The following is a 19,265-nucleotide window of genomic DNA, read 5'->3' as shown; positions in this document are numbered from 1 at the left end:
TGTTATATCTTCTTGAATTGATCCCTTGATCATTACATAGTGTTCTTCCTTGTCTTCTGCAACATCATTTTTTTAAAGTCTGTTTTATCTGATATGAGTGTTACTACTCCAGCTTTCTTTTGATTTCCATTTGCATGGATTATCTTTTTCCATCCCCTCACTTTCAGTCTGTGTCTCTAGGTCTGAAGTGGGTCTCTTGTAGACAGCATATATATGGGTCTTGTTTTTATATCCATTCAGCAAGCCTGTGTCTTTTGGTTGGAGCATTTAATCCATTTATGTTTAAGGTAATTATCAATATGTATGTTCCTATGACCATTTTCTTAATTGTTATGGGTTTGTTTTTTGTAGGTCCTTTTCTTCTCTTGTGTCTCCCACTTAGAGAAGTTATTTTATCATTTGTTGTAGAGCTGGATTGGTGGTACTGAATTCTCTTAGCTTTTGCTTGTCTGTAAAGCTTTTGATTTCTCCGTGGAATCTGAATTAGATCCTCGCTGGGTAGAGTTATCTTGGTTGTAGGTTCTTCCATTTCATCACTTTAAGTATATCATGGCACTCCCTTCTGGCTTGTAGAGTTTCTGCTGAGAAATCAGTTGTTAACCTTATGGGGGTTCCCTTGTATGTTATTTGTCATTTTCCCCTTGTTGCTTTGAATAATTTTTCTTTATCTTTAATTTTTTCCAGTTTGATTACTATGTGTCTTGGCTTGTTTCTCCTTGGGTTTATCCTGCCTGGGACTCTCTGCACTTCCTGGACTTGGGTGGCTATTTCCTTTCCCATGTTAGGGAAGTTTTCGACTATAATCTCTTCAAATATTTTCTCGGGTCCTTTCTCTCTCTCTTCTCCTTCTGGGATCCCTATAATGCGAATGTCGTTGAGTTTAATGTTGTCCCAGAGGTCTCTTAGGCTGTCTTCATTTCTTTTCATTCTTTTTTCTTTATTCTGTTCCATGGCAGTGAATTCCACCAATCTGTCTTCCAGGTCACTTATCTGTTCTTTTGCCTCAGTTATTCTTCTATTGATTCCTTCTAGTGTATTTTTCATTTAATTTATTGTATTGTTCATCTCTGTTTGCTTGTTCTTTAATTCTTCTAGGTGTTCTTTAATTCTTCTTGGTTTTTGTTAAACATTTCTTGCATCTTCTCGATCTTTGCCTCCATTCTTTTTCCAAGGTCCTAGATCATCTTCACTATCATTATTCTGAGTTCTTTTTCTGGAAGGTTGCCTATCTCCACTTCATTTCGTTGTTTTTCTGGGGTATTATCTTGTTCCTTCATCTGGACATAGCCCTCTGCCTTTTCATCTTGTCTGTCTTTCTGTGAATGTGGTTTTTGTTCCACAGGCTACAGGATTGTAATTCTTGCTTCTGCGGTCTGCCCCTCCCTTGCTGCTTTTAATATTTTTTCTTTGTATTTAATTTTGTTAGTTTGATTAATATGTGTCTTGGTGTGTTTTTCCTAGGGTTTTTCCAGTATGGGATTCTCTGTGCTTCATTGACTTGGGTGACTATTTCCTTTCCCACGTTAGGGACGTTTTCGACTATAATCTCTTCAAATATTTTCTCAGACCCTTTCTTTTTCTTTTCTTCTTCTGGGACCCTTATCATTCGAATGTTGGAGCGTTTTGTGTTGCCCCAGAGGTCTCTGAGATTGTCTTCAATTCTTTTCATTCTTTTTTCTTTATTCTGCTCCTTGGCAATTATTTCCACCATTTTGTCTTCCAGCTCACTTATTCGTTCTTCTGCCTCTGTTATTCTGTTATTGATTGCTTCTAGTGTATTTTTTCATTTCATTTATTGTGTCGGTCATCTCTGTTTGTTTGTTCTTTAGTTCTTCTAGATCTTTGTTAAACATTTCTTGTATTTTCTCAATCTGTGCCTCCATTCTATTTCTGAGATTCTGGATCATCTTTTATTATTATTACTCTGAATTCTTTTCCAGGTAGATTGCCTGTTTCCTCTTCATTTATTTGGTCTTGTAGGTTTTTACCTTATTCCTTCATCTGTGATGTATTTTTTTGCCATCTCATTACTACATTTTTTTATGAGTGGGATTGTGTTCTTGTCTTACTGGTTGTTTGGCCTGAAGCTTCCAACACTGGAGTTTGTAGGCTTTTGGGTAGAGCTTGGTTTTGGTACTGAGATGAGGACCTCCGTGAGACCTCACTCTGATGAATATTCCCCGGGGTCTGCAGGTCTCTGTTAGTCCAGTGATTCGGACTTGGAGCTCCCACCACAGAGCTTTGCCCGACCCCTGGCTTGTGAACCAAGATCCCCCAAGCCGCATGGGGTGGCAAAAAAAAAGAAAAAAAAAAAGAACAATAACAAAGTAAAAAATAAAATTAGACTAGGAAACTAACAGATATGTTAGAAAGAATATCAAAATAAAAATACAGATGAATCAACAAGCGAGAGGTACGTCAGTACCACAATAGTAAAAAAGAGGAGGAAGGAGAGGAAAAAAAAAAAGAAAGAAAGGGAAAAAAAGCGGGGGGAAGCCTTGGCTGTGGAGGGTGGGACCTAAGCAAGGGCGAGGTCTCTGGGCAATGGGTGCGGCCTATACTCAGGACTCACAGGGCTGGAAAAGGCCCTGGGGGCTCTGCGGGGTGGGGCTTAGGCTCAAGGAACAGAAGGGTCCCAGGCGTGCCCCCCACCCCTGGTCTCAGAGGGCAGGGGACCTCACTTGGGAGTCTAGCAGGCTTCCTGGGCTTGAGTGGGTGGGGCAGACACCCTCCTTTCCTCTCGTGCTCCTCTGGTCCTGGAGGGTCCCTCCCGCCTGCCACTCCTGTTCTCCCCTCGGCCTCCCTCCTATGCCCCTAGGACCAATGCGGCTGGGGGAGGTGGGGGCCTTGGAGGGCAAGGGATCGGCCTAGGAGCTCAGCAGTCTCCCTGGGCCCGAGTGAGAGGGGAGACGCCCTCTACTCCTCTCCCACTCCTCCCACCTGCCTCTCCTGATCTCCCCAGCCTCAGGCGCGCCGATCATGTCTGGCCTCCACTTTTCCTAACCCCTCAGTCCCCCCATGTCCTACCAGTTCACTTGGAGTTTCCTTCCATTTCCTTGGCCATCAGGGTCCCCCACCATCGGCCGGCAGTCACCCTAGTTGTGGGGAGACACTAACTTGGCATCTTCCCACACCACCATCTTGACTCCGCTCATCTCATTTTTTCAGATGATAGGACTGTGACGCTCCCGGGTGGCACATCTTTTTTTTTAATTAATTTTTGGTTGCATTGGGTCTTCGTTGCTATGTGCAGGCTTTCCCTGGTTGCAGCAAGTGGGGGCTATTCTCTGTGGTAGCGCGCGGACTTCTCATTGCGGTGGCTTCTCTTGTTGCAGAGCACGGCCTCTAGGCACACGGGCTTCAGTAGTTGCAGCACGCGGGCTCAGTAGTTGTGGGTCGCAGGCTCTTGAGTGCAGGCTCAGTATTTGTGGCGCATGGGCCTAGTTGCTTCTCGGCGTGTGGGATCTTCCCGGACCAAGGCTCAAACCCATGTCCTCTGCATTGGCAGGTGGATTCTTACAGGTTGCACACCTTATAAGTGGCAAAGCCGGGCCTCACACTCAGGTCTGCCTGAAACCAAAGACTGCGTTTTGAAATTAATATCACACTGCCTTGCAGTGAACTCTTAGTCTAGGGAGGTTCTGGATCCAAGGCTTAGATTTAGGGGACAAAGTTTGACCACTGAAGACAGAAGATGCCAGGGGGGTGATGCCAGGGCATCTTCAGTTGCCTCTCAAAAGGCTGCATTACTTTTTGGAGGCTCTAGGGGCCAATCCCTTTCCTTGCTTTCTCTGCTTTCTAGAGGCTGCCAATATATTCCTTGGCTTGTGGCCCCTTCCTCCATCTTCCAAGCCAGCAACGTTGCATCTGACTCTCTTCTGCCTCCCTCTTCCACCTTTAAGGATCCTCGTGATCACACTGGGCCCACCCAGACAATTCAGGATAATTAGCAACCTTAACTCAACTGCAAACTTGATTCATTTAATGCACAAACTTAATTTACAGGTTTTCACAGATTCCTGGAATTTGGAGGTGGACATCTTTGAAGGGGGCCATTATTCTGTCTACCACGTCCATCTGCTCTTTTCCCAGGAAGCTGATAAATAAGAACTACACTCCTGGCTCCTTTGCCCTTGGATTTTCGTCTGACTTCTGCTTATGGGGAGTTTGGGCTGGCGCTTGGAGGGAGGGAGTTGAGCGCAGTCAAGGCATTTTTTTGTATTGGTGCCCTCATGAGGGCTGGAGGTCACACTTCCCGTCCCTGAACTGCCCCTTTTCCTTCTGGGGACCCATAACGGTTCCTTCCCCTTACGCCCTTTGGCCTGGGTGTGGTAACAGCCATGCTGCTCCGAATTTGGGGTTGCTGCACATCCTGCTTGGTTTCCCTCCACTCTGCCCACACCTTTGAAAATAGTACCTCTGTAAGTAAAATCTCCTTAAACAATCCGAATTTGAGTATGCCATCTGTTTTCCATGGAGAACTTGACTGATACAGTGGCTAAGGAGATTCATATTTAAGTAAAAAAAAAAATTGTGTCTTAAATTAGGGCAAGCTGAATCTTTCAAAGCATGATACTTAACCCCTTGACAGAGATATTGACATGGAACCAGAACTCTGGGGTGGCATGTTGCTTTCAGAAACCAAATTAAATTTCCATATGGAGGCAGTGCTTTTTGACTACCTAACCAAGAACCTTCTTAGAAGGTTGAATGTCCCTGCTTTGAGTCTCTCTTGGTGTCTATGTTATAAAAGGTAACGAGCTCAAGAATCTCCCCCAGTTGTGGTGGGTTATCATCCCTGTCTTAGAAGATCAGATTCAAATTTTAAAAATCTTTTTATTATATCCCAACAGTTCCACAGGTGAGCTAATGAGCTAATTACAGATAGCAGTTTCAAAACATTGGCATTCCACAAGTAAACAGCATCTGCCTTTGATTAAGGTGTGAAATTTTAAAAAGGTGTGAAGTTATGGGTAATATCTGAAGATGTTCACGTACTTCAGATGGTTTCCTTTTTTTATTATGGAGAAATATTATGAAAAACCTTTATGTGTGTTTTCCTATGAGAACCATGAAAACTAAGTAACACATCCCAAGACCCTCTCTTGGTGTATATCACAAGCCCTAAGTTGCCCCTCTCTTCTGGGGCATAGCCTGAGCCTGCTCCATGGTCCACAGAGCTGGGGTTTTGTCACTATTCCTCAGGTATGTGCATCATGCATTGTTTTAGTTTTGTAATAACAGTCCCTCTGCAGACACAGAATTTGTAAAATTTTGAGATGTTGGTCTTTATGCTCTATCCGTGGTTCTAACTATTGATTGCACATTAAAATACTTGAGAGAGCTTTAAAAGTACCAATGATGCCCAGACAGTGGCCCCAGAGACTCAGATTTAATTGGTCTGGGATGGGGCTTCTCATCAGGGCTCATAGCAATGGAACAAAAATGAGGCTTCTCAAATTTTTTTTTTTTTTTTTGCGGTACTCGGGCCTCTCACTGTTGTGGCCTCTCCCATTGTGGAGCACAGGCTCCGGACGCGCAGGCTCAGCGGCCACGGCTCACGGGCCTAGCCGCTCCGCGGCATGTGGGATCCTCCCAGACCGGGGCACGAACCCGCATCCCCTGCATGGGCAGGCGGACTCGCAACCACTGCGCCACCAGGGAAGCCCGAGGCTTTTCAAATTTTGATGGGCATGCAGATCACCCAAGAATCTTGTTAAAATGCAGACGCTGAGTCAGTAAGTCTGGGGTGGGGCCTGCCTGAGATTCTGATATTATAATAAACTCCTGAGTAATGCTGCTGGTTCACGGAACATCCTTTGAGTAAGGAGTTAGAGCATTTGGGTGGTGACGGATCACTTCTTAGGATGGCTGAGTGTTAATGTTTGGGTCGTTTGGTGGCTTGAATCAAGGCTCAGAGAGTTCCATAAGGGCAGGAAATTGTAGTTTAATTTGGGTTTTAGGGTTATAGGCTCAGTGGAGTCTTCAGTAGAAAAACACAGCCAACCCTTTTCACATCCATCCATCCATCCACCCACCCATCCATCCATCTGTTTGTTCATTTAGTGAGTATGCATTAGACATCAGTCATATACCAGGCATCTTTTAGGTGCTAAAGATAGATCAATGACAAAGATAAATGGGATTCTTGCCCTTGTATATTCCAGTGAAGGGAGTGGCAAGAGATACTTAAGGAGTAAATAGGAGTCAAAAAGAGAAGTACAGGTGATGGTATGCACAATGAAGTAAATAAAGCCTGATGTGTTAGGGAGTTACCCTAACTTTCGTGGAGGGTGTCGGTATGGAGTTTGATTTGCTACCACAGGTAGAAAGTTTCTCTGAAGATACGGCATTTTGGCTAAGACATGAAGGATGAGGATAAGGCATGCAAAGACTCAAGGGAGGGCTTCCCTGGTGGTGCAGTGGTTGAGAGTCCGCCTGCCGATGCAGGGGACGCGGGTTCGTGCCCCGGTCCGGGAGGATCCCACATGCCGCGGAGCGGCTGGGCCCGTGAGCCATGGCCGCTGAGCCTGCGCGTCCGGAGCCTGTGCTCCGCAACGGGAGAGGCCACAACAGTGAGAGGCCTGTGTACTGCAAAAAAAAAAAAAAAAAAAAAGACTCGGGAATACCATTCCAGGAAAAGAGAAGAGCAATGGCAAAGACCTTGAGGTAGAAATGAGATTGATTTATTGGGGATCAGAAAGGGGTCAGTGTATCCTTGGTGTAGTGAGTGAGGGAGTGAATTATATGAAGAGATAGGGACGGGACAGATCATGCAGGGGATTGCATGCGAGGATAAGAACTTTGAGTTCTTCCCGAAGTACCAAGGGAAACCATTTGATGGTTCTAAGCAAGGAAGAAATATATTCTGATTTATGTGTTAAAATGATCACTTTGGTTGCTATGTGACAGATGTATTTGAGGAGAGGGTATCAAAAGCAGACACAGGGAAACCAGTTAGTGGACTCAGAGTAATGAGTGATGATGGTGGCCGGTCCTAGAAAAATGGCAATAGGTATGGATATAATTTGTTGGTAACACTGACAAATGGAAGGGTGGAAAGAAGGGTGACACCTAGCAAGTGGGTAAACGGCAGTGACTCGAACATGGAGAAAACTAACAGAAGAACCAATTTGTAGGACGTGTCAAGACTCCAGAGCTCCATTTGGGACAAGTTTGAGATGCCCATGAATCTTTCAAGTATAGTTTCAAGAACAGAGCTTATACCCAAGTCTAGAGATCAGGGAAGAAGCCAGGTGTAAAGATAGGATTTTGGGGGGGCTATCCATACATCATCACATTAAAGATCACCTTATTGGACGAATTTTCAAGGAGAGAGAATGTAGCTGGAGAAGTGTTGATGCCAAGGAAATACAATGGATCTGAAGAAAGATCAGCCCCATGTTAGGGAGAACAACAATTGGATCCTTCTTGAAACCCAGATTTCCCAAACCTTAGCCTAATGGTAGCCTTTACTGCGATTTCAATAATAACTAGTATGTAAACTTTCAGTAAACATTATTTCCCAGACATAGAACATCTGGCCGAAGCCAGTATAATTTGAAATGACGTGGGCTTGGTCTAGATGTCTCTCTCAGAGGGACACGTTGTGAAGAAACAGACATTATGTTGGATTATTATGGAGGGTGGGAGAAATAAACTTGTTGGTTCCTTGGCCAGATGTCTAAGTATATGGTAAATGGAGTTAATGGACGTTGGGGAAGAGAAACACGTGTGCAGTATTGGCATCCCTTCAGCAAAGCCAGGCAAGGTTGCTGATGAAGGACGCCCGCTGCTGGGAATGGCACTGAAGATGTATTCTTGGACCCAGGGAGGAAACACAGAGGACACATTATCATATGGCATGATTACTTGGCTAATGAGCCTTGAGGGGCCGGAAAATTGACTACAAAACAAATTAAACCAGCCTCTGACGTTCTGATGTTCTTTATAAACAAGTGATAATGTCAGTGTGTGTGTGTGTGTGTGTGTGTGTGTGTGTGTGTGTGTGTGTGTGTTTCCTTGTACCAGCCCACTTATGTTAACCAACCCCACACAAATATTCAGAATTAGATTGACCAACTCCCGGTGATTCATGGGCATGGTACCATGCCTAAAGATGTGATTTGGCTTTTAGATATATCCTTTCTCTGTGGTTGTTCTTGGCAGATGATGAAAGATGAAATTTCTCTGAAAAGCTCATTCCTTTGAATCGTGTTCCCGAGGAAAGAGGCCAGATGCCACATGACCGGAGCTTTAGAAAACTCCAGGATTTTTGGTGATGGGCATGCAAATCCTGGCTATCTTCCATCTGCAGCAAGGGCAGAACCAGCAGGCAGCAGATGGAAATACAGAGAAAGAAAAGGAAGTTAGGGGTGAAGGATAACTTTCTCACAGATGGGATTATTTAATCCCGAAATGGAATGGTTTAGGGTGAGCGAAATCACCTTATATGGAGCATTGTAATGGTAGGGGCTATTTACTCAGTCTTTATGGGTTGACTCTTTGCCAAGTTCAGACTTTAGGAGTTTTGCATTCATTATCTCATTTAACTCCACAACAACCACAGATGGGGGTTCACTATCTCTGTCCCTTTTAAAATATATAAATAAATAAACGTCTTAGAGTCAAAGCAATTTTCCTAGGGTTTCACAGTCTGCGATTGGAACCCAGCCAGTGACACTTGAAAGCCCCATTTGCTATATGACAGAGGAATTGCTCATTTAACCAAGAGAGAAAAGAAAAATGCTGCAGAGAAACAAAGGCCAAGGTCTTCGTAGGATTTTAAAATAGTTTTAATTTAAAATAAATATAGCCATTTATATTATGGTTAATATGTGCCAGGAGTTTGACCATACAATTGCCTTCTAGAATCTGGTTGAATTTTTACAACAGCTTTGTGGGAGAAGTATTATTATTTTCATTTTGTATCTGAGGAAGTTGGCTCAAGGAAGCTGAGGTCAGGTGAGGTCAGACAAGGTCAGGCAGCTAAACCTGGCTGAGGTGGGGTTTGAATTCTGATCTCCGGCTATTATTTGTTCCTTTAAATATTACTCAGTACTGTGTAAGCGTAAGTGGGAAGGCTCTTATTTTCATATCCCGGGCCCAGCGGAATGTATAGCCTGCGTTCTGTGTACCTTTTGAAGTTCACTGATGTTTTGGAAATAGAAATACAAGTATAAAGTCTAACTTATAGTAAAATTTTCTAGATATCTCAGATTTCTTTCGAATGATCAATGCCTCTGAATTATCTGTAGCCTCTGCTGCTTATTTGCCTTTACGAATGTCTAATCTCTGCCAGATACCAGTAACCTACCAAATCGTGACTTCTTCTATTCTGCCACAGAAATTTCATTATTTCCTGTTCCCAGTAATAACGCAGGACACACATTTCTGGATTACAGAGTGCACCTTCCCAAATGATGCACCCTGGAAAGGTTATTATTAATAAAAGTAGCATTAAAACACCACAAATAACTCTGTAACCTTGCTTGGGCTTAATAAATTCCCTGCAGAAAATTTTATTTGCAGTAAACTCTTAAAATTCAGCTCATTTTTAATATACTGTGACCTTCATGACCCTATCATTCATTACATACCAGTGACCTTTCCAAAGTTGAGAAGGGTAGTTGCAACAGCTTTGGGGTATTAATATCTATAAGAGGTAGATATGGTTTTCATTCTTTCCTACTGATAATTAATTCATGTACTTGAACAGCATCACATTATTTCTCTTATGACACAGTCTGTGATGGTTTCATAAGGGTGCGGACTATAAATGGTTATCTTGGCTAAAGTGGGTTTCCATCATTTTTAGACACCGAGTTCTATAGCTTTACTTAGGGGGAGGCTAGACTTGGAACAAACAATGCTAGGCTTCTGGGATCTTAATCACCACTTTTTAATCATCATCACCTTACATCACCTTCTTTGGATTTTTTTTAAAAAAGAAACTTTGTATTATTGCAAAAGTTAAAGCATATAGAGAAGCTGAGAGAATAGCATAAAGAACCACCATATAGCTATCACTCAGATTCAATAATTATCAAGGTGCAGCCAATCTTGTTTTTTTCCTATGCCCTTGATCAGTCTCCATCCCCAGTCTCATGTTACTTTAAAGCAAGTGTCAAACATCCTGTCATTGTTTCCATAAGCATTTCAGTTTGCATTTCTAAAGGATAAGAAGTCTTTTGCTTTTCTTTTCAAATTTAATTTTTATTTTATTTAACATGAGGTCTATCCTCTTAATAAAATTTTAAGTGTACAATACAGTGTTGTTAGATTAGAGGCACAATGTACTACAGAGTTCTCTAGAATTTGTCCTGCTTAACTAAAACTTTCTATCTGTTAAACAGCCACACCCCATGGCTCCCTCCTCACAGCCCCTGGCAACCACCTTTATACTCTGCTTCTGTGAGTCTGACTATTTTAGATACTTCAGGTAAGTGGAATCATGCAGTATTTGTCCCTCTCTGTTTGGCTGATTTCACTTTGCATAATGTCCTCCAGGTTCACCCATGTTGTCACATGTGGTAGGGTTTCCTTCTTTTTAATGCTGAATAATATTCCATTTTCTGCATATACCACACTGTCTTTATCCATTTATCCATGGATGGATGTTTAGTTTGTTTCCGTAACTTGGCTATTGTGAATAATGCTGCAATGAACGTGAGAGTGCGTGAGAGATACTGATACAACTCTTGGATAAATAGCCAGAAGTGATATTGCTGGATCATATGGTAATTCAATTTTTAATTTTTTGAGGAACCTCCATACTGTTTTCTATAGTGGTGCACCATTTTACATTCTCACCAACAGTGTACAAGATTTCCAGTTTCTCCACATCTTTGCCAACAGTTAGCTTTTGTGTGTGCTTCTTGGATAATGGCCATCTTTTATCTAACATAACCATAGAACTCTTTTTCTAATATAACCATAATACCTGCAAAAAATTCAGTGATTATTAAATCATTGTTTAAGTGTCCAGTTTTCTCAGAAGTATCATTTTTTTCATAGTCTGTTCATTTGAAATAGGATCCAAATAGGTCCCACACATAGTGATGGGCTGATATGTCTTTAAAAGGCTCTTTTAATCTGCTTCAAGGACCTTTTGATCAGTCTGACTCCAACATTTTCGTTTATTTTTACAATTTCTTTGTGGTTGACATTGTGAAACAAACAGGCAATTTTTCATGCAGTGTTTCCCACAGTCTGGTATTTGCTGGTTGCATCCTGGATGTAGTTTCACATGGTCCTTGGTCCTTTGTATTTCAAATTGTAAATGGTTCCAAGAGTCTTGATTAGCTACAAGTTCCGTTTCTTTAGTAGTCTGCTCTTCCAATAGGAGGCCTGTAATATCAAGTTGTCTCCCTTTTTGTGATGCTGTAACCATTGGTGCTCAACATCTAGACCCATGAATTCTTTAGGGGTTGCAAAATGGTGATGCTCTAATTTTATCCTTGCTTCTACATGGATTTATTGGAATACCTCTTAAAAATAAATTCTCCAGTCTACTTTCAGGATCTTCAGGGATACAGCTTATGTGGAAAATACAGGAAAACATTTGATTTTCTTTTTTAGTTTTCCAATTAATGAATTGGTTAATTTACATACTCCAGTGGTGACCATGTTTTTTTGTATGATTATAAACTCAAGGACTAAAGTTATTATCTTTATTGATACTCAGATTATTCAACCTTTGACCCATGGGAGTCTCTTCAAGTTGCCTCGTGGGTCCTTTTGACATGATTCTGCTTGTCTTTGATGGCTTTCTTGCTCTCTAGCGTGATATGATATTCCAGATTCATGTAGCACATGTCCTGTCCCAGGCCTGGGATAATCCATTTCCCCAAAGAGTTCTAGCCCCTAACAGTATTTCAGGATCATAATCTAGGTGTGCCCTATGGATCTTAAAAGAATGTCGTCATCTCTTCCTCAAACACCCGTTTTCTCCTGTTACCTTCATTTTGATTGACAGAACCCCCATCCATTAGGTGAGATTGTTCATTGAAAGCTCTTAGAAGCACAGAGTGCTTCATCAGTATTCCTTGATCTTGTTGCTGTTGTTATTATTCACAGTAATGTTTACACGTAGAAATATTTGTTTATGCCTCTGTTAACAATCATGCATCCCAGCAATTTTACCAGGGTCTAGCTTTTCCTCTAAATTGGAAGCTTCTTCTAGGTAAGGGTCTCATCTTAGCAATGTTTATTTTTTCATACTTGAGGCTGATGGGTGCCTTGCACACAGTAGGCCCTCAGTCATTGTTTACACATTTTAATGCCATGGATATAGTGGGAATTATACAAGAGCTCATGATGGAATTCCTTGCATCCTGGTTGGAAACGGTAAACAAATAATATCACCTGATACCAAAAGGTGTTGAAGAGCAGGAAGTGCAAAGAGAGAGTTTGAAAGAGCAGAAAGCGGGCAGAATGGGTCAAAACCATTGGGGGTGTCTGGCCTGAAGAAGAGGTTGGATAAAGAAAAGCAAGGGGTCCCTATAAGAAGGGGAAAGGGTAAGAACATAAGCGTAGACATGAGAGGAGACTGTACCCTCAGTGTCTGAATTTAGACAAAGAACGAAAATAATTAGTTGAATATTAGTGAATCAAATAAAGAAAACTCAAATGCAAATAAACATGGTCTTAGGAAACAAGAATACTTGTCACAGTTTTATCTTTGGGGGGAAAATCATGTATTAAACAGATAGTTAAATTCACCGCTATACCACAGGTAAAGTTAAATCAACAAAACATTATTCTGCCTATGAGCTGTCCCTACACAGACAGGAGGTCTTCAGGTCTTAGGTGGTGTTTTGCAGTGTCTTTGTCTGCGCCTTGCTTGTATGTTCAAGATGACACCCCTTGGTCAAGGTTGTAACTCAGGAAACGTGCTGAAATCTCAGGCTCCTCCTCAGCTCATCAAAGTTGTGTTTCATATTTTGTTGTGTATTGATCTGCTTATTAGGAAACAGAATATAAAATGCTGGGAGGGGACAGGAAAGAACTATAATAATTATATATAAATATATATAATGCACATATGATTTACGTGTTATATATAATTTATGTATTGTATAATTATATTTAAATATGTAAATTTATATTAAAATATATGAATAGTATTATAATGCTCTAATAGTGGCTGGCGTGTTTGGAGCCCTCATCGTGTGCCAAGCATTGGTATAAACATACTGCTTTGAATCCCATACGACCCCTGCTTTTCCCACTTGACAGACAGACTCCGGCCTTGAGAGTTAACGTGATGTGTTCCACGTCAAATGAGGACTCAGATGAGGTCTGTTCCCCGAATGGTAAAGCTGACATCTTGGCCATCCTGCATATCAGATCTAGAAATGTGCAAACTGGAGAAAAGGATCACGAGTTTTTGTTGCTTGTTTAAAACTAGACAGCATAATGAAAATTCTTAAATCGTACACTCGCATGGGCCCTTGAAGTTCATTATGTTTCTGAGCATGAAAGTCACAGATTTGCGTGCATCTCCGCTTGAGAGGCATCAGAGGACATTAGTCTACTGCTGTCTACTGGCTACTGTTTTACATTTAGCCAGTGGCTACTGTTGGCTATTTCAGATATTTGATTTTTCGTTAATATTTACCAACGTAGACTGTAGAATCATGTGTTAGAGAAGGCTGTTCTTTGGCAGAGGCCTCTGTGTGAGGATGGCGTTTCCTATGGAATCTTTTCTAGGGCACAGAACTTACCCTGCAGATCTTCTTTAGCATTTGAGAATGAGTAAAGGTTTTCTACTGTCCGACTGAGTCTTTACGAATCATGTGTTGTTATTGTTCTCATTTAAAATAAGCAATCTGTCTATTGTACTTTCAGTGCATTTGTGTTAAGTGACTCTTACCTGCTAATCTCTGAGGAAACGGAGTTGAACATGGTACAGTTCTGACTCTCATGGGAGTCTGCAGTCTGGGAAGGAAGGCAGACAGTAAAGAAAAGGAAATGATGGTCTCAGGGTTCAGGGCTCCAGGAGAGGGGTTCAGGCAGCTCAAAGGCTGAGCTGGGGAGAGGCCCACATGAACACAGCCCAGCAAGAGAGATACATAGGATCCTAGTTTATTGTAGAAAACTTGGAAAACACAGAGAAGTACCCAGATAAGTGGTACTCAGAGTCCTACAACCCTCATTGCTCTGAATATCTTGCCTGATGCTTGATTTTCCCAATCCTCTCTGGGTGCACATTTAGTTTCTTTGCCCTAAGGTATGAAATAGCTCCCTAATTTTGAAAATTCTTCTTTTATCTACTTGGTGACAAGAATGTATTTCATTCCTTTTCACTCAGTGAAGGTTCTTGGAGCAAAATGGGCAGTTTTAGTTGTGCTAGTCAAATTTAAGTAAGGCTGGTTGGCTGCCCAAAAGGAAATGTTGGTACCTGCATCTTGTTTTTACGTGAGGTCTCCCAGGTATTCATCAGTGTCTCTAATGTCTTTCACAGCGTCTTACCTAAGGGTTTCCATGTTGTGGGCAAAGTAAAAGAGTGAGGTTTAGGAATGAGGCAAGGAAGTACGAGATACATGCACCCCTGTGTTCATAGCAGCACTGTTCACAGTAGCCAAGACATGAAAACAACCTAAATGTCCGTCGACAGATGAAAGGGTAAAGAAGATGTGGTACATATATGTATACATACATACATACAGTGGAATACTACTCAGCCATAAAAAAGAATGAAATAATGCCATTTGCAGCAACATGGATGGACCTAGAGATTATCATACTAAGTGAAGTAAGTCAGACAGAGAAAGACAAATACCATATGATATCACTTATATGTGGCAATCTAAAATATGGCTCAAATGAACCTATCTACAAAACAGAGACAGAGTTACAGACGTAGAGAACAGACTTGTGCTTTCCAAGGGGTGGGGGAGAAAGAGGGATGGGGTGGGAGTTTGGGGTTAGGAGATGCAAGCTATTATATACAGAATGGATAAACAACAAGGTCCTAATGTATAGCACAGGGAACTGTATTCCATATCCTGTGATAAACCATAATGGAAAAGAATACGAAAGAAAGAATGTCTGTATGTGTATAACTGAGCCAGTTTGCTGCATGGCAGAGATGGGCACAACATTGTAAATCAACTGTACTTCAATTGAAAAAAAAAACTTAAGTGTTGGAATTTGGGAAGCAAAAGATTTGGGAGTTTGAATGAATCAGCAAATAGGGGACCTGATTCTTTTTCTCTTTCTCTTTCTCTTCTCTCCTCTCCCCTCCTTCTCTTCTTGTTCCTCTTCCTCTCCTGCTCCCGTCGTCTCTGTCTCTTGGTGTCTCCTCTGTATTTCCTCCCCTTGCCACACCCCCACCCTCCTCGGCCCATTTGTATTTGAATAAACGTCTCTGTTGTGGTCCCATTAGGACATCTCAAGAAAAGGAAAATAAAAATCTCCTGATCTATCTATGCGTGAATTGCCTGGCCCCACTCCCTTCTCCTCCATCCCAACTCCAGCAGCCACTGCACGGAGGGAAGGGTCCTGAGCAAATCAATGAAAATGATCCTTTGGAGCCTCCGTTTGCAGGTCTTGGTTGTGATAAGCGTTCAGGATACCTAAATAAAATTGTCCGTGAGAGGTACATTATGAAATCACATCTCCAGTTATCCTATTGACTGTTAACATGGACCACCAGCGATAAATATTTGAGACAGTGGTTGGCTGAACATCTCATAAAGAGTTAAGATGTTTTTTTAGACCCTGAACGTGAGCTGCATATAGAAAGAACAGAGGCTGAGTACAGATTCGTCACAAAAGTACTGACGTGGCAACTGATTAAACTCCCACTTTATGGTACCTTTCTTCTAAAGGGGAAAGTAAGTTGGTGTTTGTAAATGCCCTGGTGACAAGAATCTCTTTTTTTCCCTGAAGAAAGATATCCATGTATAACCGAATTTTCCCAGAGGACACAGAAGGGGGGGAAAGCAATAAATCAGGTGAGTTTTTATGATCCCTATAAGCAAAAACATACTTCAGTTATGATGGATTGTGTTAGAGAGAAAATGAGATTGCGTGGAGGCTGTGTACTCATGTTGATATTTACAATGCTTAAATGTATTGCCTGCCTCCTCTAAATGCAGCTTACTCATTGGCTTTATTTTATGAAGGAAATATCAGAATAATGAGCTGGTTTTTTCCCCCTGTCTTCATAGTTTAATATCATGCAACTGTTTATTAATAAGTTCCAACCCCTAAAGAATTCTCCTAATCCTATTCTAATATCAGACTAAATTTAATAAGGTTCATTCTTCTCCCTACTGCATATGCCTCATCCATTCATTTATTCAACTAATATTTATTGAGGGTCTCCTATGGTGACAGGCGCTGGGCTGGGCTTGGGGAATAAAATGCTGAAACAAGACAGGCTTCGTCTCTGCCTGCACACGGGGACAGACCTAAAGGGAAAAACAGAGCAGAGATGCCCAGCCAAGAATGGGACCAGGCATTTTTAAAAATAAATTTATTTTATTTATTTATTATTTTTTGGCTGCGTTGGGTCTTCGTTGCTGTTCGCGGGCTTTCTCTAATTGCGGCGAGCGGGGCCTACTCTTTGTTGTGGTGCGAGGGCTTCTCATTTGCAGTGGCTTCTCGTTGCGGAGCATGGGCTTTAGGCGCGCGGGCTTCAGTAGCTGTGGCTCGCGGGCTCTAGAGCACAGGCTCAGTAGTTGTGGTTACATAGGCTTAGTTGCTCTGTGGCATATGGGAATCTTCCTGGACCAGGGCTCAAACGCGTGTCCCCTGCACTGGCAGGTGGATTCTTAAACGCTGCGCCACCAGGGAAGCCCATGGGACCAGGCATTTAAGGATGTATATTGTTTCTCTAATTAACAACTTTGAGATTTAGGGAGAGATCAGGCTTTAGAATATTTGCAAAGAAAAAAGGAGGCATATTTGGACTGGAAGTATTGTCTCCTGGAACTGTGAAGGGGAAATGTCTTGCAATTTTCTCATTTTGCCAAGCCCCCTTGGCATTGTTGAATTTTACGAGGGTTTGCTGCGTTCCTTTGAGGCAGACCTAACTTTATTCAGGTTACCAGAAGTAGGCAACGGCTCAATTGAATTCCAGATACAGGACAAGATGTCTTGCTGATGGTGAGGTCAAAGATGAGGGAAAATCTTCAGAGAAAATGAAAGCCTGAAGCCTTCGCTTCAGATGAAGGCCTGACCTGGGTTTCCACACTTGAAAAGATGCCGGATTTCAAAGGGGCAGTGCCGGAGGAGTGAAAGGCAGACATATGGGAAGGCTCGTGAAAAGAGGGCTTTTGTCTGAAGTCGAGTTTTTGAGGACTTGATGGGGATGGGGGTGGAACAGAAAAATGCAAGTACATGCTTTTTAATCACAGACCTTCTCATTAAAATGATTTCCTATCATCAATATGAGTGTTGTTTATTGGCTTCTCACTGCTCCCTTCCTTCCCCTCTCCCTCCCTCCCTCCTTCTAGATCTGGATGTGCTAAAGACCCAGCCTTTGCCAGCTTCTTGCGTTGAACTCTCTCTTAGACTGTGCTATTGTTTACGCTAATTAGATCCCTAAAGATCCATCTTTTTGAAGTTATGATGTTCTTAATGACACCAAGCAGCATTTTCCAGAAAATATTGAGGTCAATCTTGTGTGTCCATTCGTCCATCCATCCATCCATCCTTAACGTTTATACTAAGGGCAGCTGCACTGTTTTGCTTAATTGCTTCACCTCAGCCTTCCTATCAGTGAAAGAGGAACAACTCTTTCAGACCCTAGAACTGGGGAACCGAGAAAAAATAATGACTGTAAACAAATTTCGCATCTTTGCAAAAGCAAACACCACGTGGACTGCTGATTATCATGCTGCTTCCTCTTTTAACCGTCTTCCTATAAAAGTCATAATTTGCACATATAGGAGTCAGGAGTTTTCAGAAGGGAGGGTGGAGGAGGTGAATAAGTCATCTGGACATGGAGTGAAAGTTTTAATTTTCCCCTGGACTCAAGATGCTTGTTGGAAAATAAAGGTGGCTGTAAAGGAAGAGCCAGTACAAAAGGAGATGAGTAATAAAGAATCAATAAAGAATTCTAATAAAGCATCTTCCCTCCACAGTGGCAGTTATAAAAATGAATCAAATCTTGGAGCATTGAAAAGGGATACATGGCATGAAAAGATGAGTGTATCTTTTTTTTTTTTTTTGCGGTACGCGGGCCTCTCACTGCTGTGGCCTCCCCTGCTGCGGAGCACAGGCTCTGGACGCGCAGGCCCAGCGGCCATGGCCCACAGGCCCAGCCACTCTGCGGCACGTGGGATCCTCCCTGAACGGGGCACGAACCCGCGTCCCCTGCATCGGCAGGCGGACTCTCAACCACTGCGCCACCAGGGAAGCCCAAGATGAGTGTATCTTATCCATGGGACTGGGATTTCTATAGAGAAGGCCTGATTAAAATCTCTTTGATATTATTTGATTCTTTTTAATGTTCTGTTTACTCAGCACTTTAAAAAAATTTTTATATTTTTAAGAGAAAATGAGTGCTTTAAAAGAGAAATATTCAAAATTCATTTTTGCTTGTGGGGTGGAGAGTTTGTGTTTAAGTTGGTTCTCTGGGTAAATAGATATATTTTTGACATGGGAGGTTATTCAAACTGTACATCTCTGGGTTTTATGTATTATGGTTCTTCTTTCTTCTCTCTACTTTGTTTCACTTTTAGAAGCTGGAACAGGGCCTCCGCCATCTGTTTCTCTATTTCAGCCAAATTCACCATTCAGATAATGTACATTTCACAACTTAAGCCCGCTTAGAGATCACTTTTCACCACTTAAAGAGCATTTAGCCATGATTCCAGGAATAGAAAGGATATCCTGAGACCCATAATGACTTGATGGGAGAATAAAGGATCATTTGTTATGCAGCAAGTATAAAATTATAACAACGTCCCTCATTGTTTACAGATGAAGGACGTTTTGGCTCTGGAAGTGGGGCGGATTCTCCAGATTTCTGACATAAATGATTGGATGCTGTACTTTCCCACTCTATTTGTTGTCTTAGAAACAAATATAGGACACAATGTTTAAAGAAATAAGTCATTGGCACTGGTTGGACCTAAAATTAGGATTAGGGTTTTTTGCATATAGCAAGAATGGAAAATTCTGTATTGAATTTGGGCTCTCAAATTCTTCTCAGTCTCAGTTTGGCTAAGAGGATGTGCCCTGTTTCTTCATCTGTAAAATGGTGATAATAACAGCAAATAATCTGGTAGTATTGAAGTGAGAATTAA

The sequence above is a fragment of the Phocoena phocoena genome, chromosome 15 (assembly GCF_963924675.1).
Source record: "Phocoena phocoena chromosome 15, mPhoPho1.1, whole genome shotgun sequence".
In the NCBI taxonomy this organism is placed as follows: Eukaryota; Metazoa; Chordata; class Mammalia; order Artiodactyla; family Phocoenidae; genus Phocoena; species Phocoena phocoena.
This window is presented reverse-complemented; position numbering follows the sequence as displayed.